The 3,424-nt window shown below is 33.6% G+C and overlaps 1 pseudogene; it reads right to left on the reverse strand.

The window, feature by feature from the left end:
- LOC111410276 lies at positions 1-2,955 on the reverse strand (annotated as a pseudogene).
- Between the last annotated feature and the right edge of the window lie 469 nt (positions 2,956-3,424).

Here is a 3,424-nt window from a genome sequence, read left to right on the forward strand (position 1 = left end):
TGTGAAAACAACATTCCTACCACAAATGAATTTCGAACTCTACTTGAGGGGAATGGGCTCAAATAGTAAAGCTAAAATGCGATCTTTAGTTTCATGATTTTGAATTCCATGTCCATCTCCATACTGGTACATGTATTGTGCCATTCGAGCAAGATTCACTGCAATTTCAATGAATGTTTGTGAGAATGGACAATTTGCATCTCGACCTTTGTTAATCTTTTTCCAGGTCTCGCATATCAAAAACCTTATGTATTTGCGGGACTCATCTTCGGAAGCACCAGTTTCGTTCATGTAACATTGTATTGATTTAGGAACATCGCCTCTTCCCAATTCATCCTGAATTAATAAAGCATAAAAAACACCTTTAGTTGAAAGGGTTAATTTCGAATTCCTATTGTCTCATTGATTTCATTAACCAAAAATGTCATAAACATGAAATGAAATGGCTTGCTGCATACATACCGATGATGTTGCTAAATCATCTGCAAGCCTTAAAATCGTAGCCGACCAGCGAACTATATCAGGATATTTCTCTAAGCACTGAATGGCTTCTTTCTCTATTGGATTGGTAACAGAGAAAAAAGAATGTGACAGTATTACATGAGCTGATATTGAAATCAATGCATTTTCCATATACTCTTCCATTGTTGGGGTGTATCCAGTAAAGCACCATTTTGCCTCTTGTAAGTCTGCTTTGCATAAATCTATCCACTGTGACATTGATTTGAAATGCTTATTGTAAATATCTTAGATAGGAAAATTTTAAGGATATTTAAAACATAAAGAAAAAGTTCGACTGGTTGTTGTTAAAGGATAAAACTTGAGATTGCTTAGCATAGAAACAACACTACTCAATATAAGGCTCGTGCATTTAAGCTACTCCTCTTAATTGTTATTGATCTTTTAAGATAGAAGCCTAGGATCCAGAAGGTTATTATACAAGATTTTTTACAATAGAATGAACAAGATTTTTTTTTCTTCTTTAATATTATTTGGTGTTATCTAATGTCCGTGATAATATACATGCTAATAAGGATATAGTCTTGAAGAAAACTATTAGTACCACTTTTCTTAAATATGGAATAATTACAATTCCTTTTTCTTTGAGAACATCGTAAGCCATTTCATTGACGATGTTGTTGAGTGCTAGATAGAAAATTTGCATATAATCTGGAAGTTGCTCGATTGCATTGACATCCCATCTGTAAAGTTCCAAGAAGAAATAATTGTAAGAGCCACAAAGAGAAAGGAGGCTTAAAAAGAAACATTTGGAGGACGTTGCTAACCTTTCAATGATGAATGTAAAAAGTTCCAGTTCTTCCAAGGTACCATACACATCATATATATCATCCATAACTGTAATAAAAACATTTACTTTGGTTGCATCTATTCGAGAAAATCCATATTGTGGTTCAAAGAGTATTCCAATATTCCAGAAGAAACTTTCCACCAGCCTATCCCTGGCAAATGGCAACTTTTCGGCAAGGCATGTTCTCTTCCACCACCTATTCATATATAGAAACAAAGGATGGTAAGGTTAGGAGCTTAAAATACGATATATTTAGCGCACTTGGCAATACCTGGAGACATATTTTAGTTCCTCAAGATATTTTTTCTTGAACAGTATTGAAATCCAGTTTTGCAAGTTGGAGAAGAATTGGATTCATGTCTGGGCTCTTCTCATATTTGTTTATGAACCGCCTGTTGAATGAGTTAAATAAATGTGTACTCTCCTAATAGATCAAACTTTTAGATGAAATTGTTCAAAACTACCTTGCTTCAGCCCCGAGGTATGGTCCAGTGCAGTAGAATCCCCAAGGCATGGTGCACCAATGGATCACAATGAATGTCGTCAACACTTTTATCCTCAAGATGTTTGATAGTGAATTCTCTTGCCATTTCCAGAGTACTCTTACCTTCTATTGACAAGAAAGAAGCTTCATACAGTTGTAGTATCCCTTTGTATCATTACATAAGCTTGGCTTGAAATCACCCTTCTCATTCTTGATACAAAATCTATCTGAAATCAGCCAAGCTTTTTGAAATGTTAAGTGCGAAAAAAGTGCGAGAAAGTGATGCAAAAAATAAAACCTTAATTTCTACTTAGGAGAGCAATAATAAACAACGAAGTTGATCTCGCTCCTCTCACCCACACAAAATACTAAGATCTTTTGTATAGTGGACTATCAGGGAAATCTAATACATTTAGGAAATATACAATATACCCCTGAAAAAATAATGCATCCACGCTCTATTCTATAAGTGTGCATTATGATTAGGCTACAAGGAATCTGATAATAAGAAATCATAAATCAACAGAATAAATAAAGGATATTAAGTTGTTTTATGTGCACCTTGAGAGACATTAAAGCCATGTTGTCTTAGTAGTCTAAATTCCAAAGCAGTAGCATATAAATCCTTGATCTTTGGCTCATTATTTTTGCTATATTTTCTGTTTATGAAAGTCAATATATGCTCAATTTCATCCTCGAAATGGTAAGATATTCCCAGCCTCTCCAAGTTATCAATTAATTCCACCTGTTCCAGTGGTTCCATCGTTTCATCAAGCATCATCTTCACTTGCATCTTCAGCTCAGAAGCCCTTGTTATTTATCTCTCTCCCTACATTATCCATATCATTTTTTGTCAGTCCTTACGATATATATAGAAAAAAAATTCTTCAGATGATGATAATTACCGTGTATTCACTATTTAAGGACTGAATATAATCGAATTCCCATATGGGGGCTTATAGTTTCCTGATCGCCTAATCACGGTCTGATTACAAGGTGCGGTGGCAAGAATTCGATATTGTACAGCATTAGAAGCAAGGCTAGCAGTAGTTGTACCGAAAGCAAAACAGATCATTTTGGAAGCTCTATTTTGAACGAGCAAACAGAAATCGGCCTTAGAATTTGCTTGTAGATAATCTCTTTCTAAAACTATATATATATATATATATATATATAGATGATCAAATGAGCACAGGTGCTTAGCTTAGATCCACCAATTAATTGGTGTGCCATATCGTCGTTGCTTAATATAAGTTAAGCATTGGTGTTCAATAGATTATATATGTACACGCACACAAACAAAGATAGAGAAAAATATACGCACACATTTGGTAAAAATTAAAATTCATTTTTTAATCTTTATCAAATTCAGCATTTAATTTTAACCACATATGTCATGGATTCAATAACTTTCTAACCACAAGTTTCATTAACTATTATCAAAATCTACTAAAAATTAGGCTAGTGTTTGATTACCAGTTTTAGTAAAATACATTTTTGTCTCTCTTTTTTTCAATCACACACTCTTTCTTAAAATAATATTACACGCAAAACACAAAACACTTACTTTTTAATGTTATTATGCAAAACGTCCATACCTTTCATTTTTTTTTTGGTACTTTTTTCCTTAC

The sequence above is a fragment of the Olea europaea genome, chromosome 15 (assembly GCF_002742605.1).
Source record: "Olea europaea var. sylvestris chromosome 15, O_europaea_v1, whole genome shotgun sequence".
NCBI classification, from domain to species: Eukaryota; Viridiplantae; Streptophyta; class Magnoliopsida; order Lamiales; family Oleaceae; genus Olea; species Olea europaea.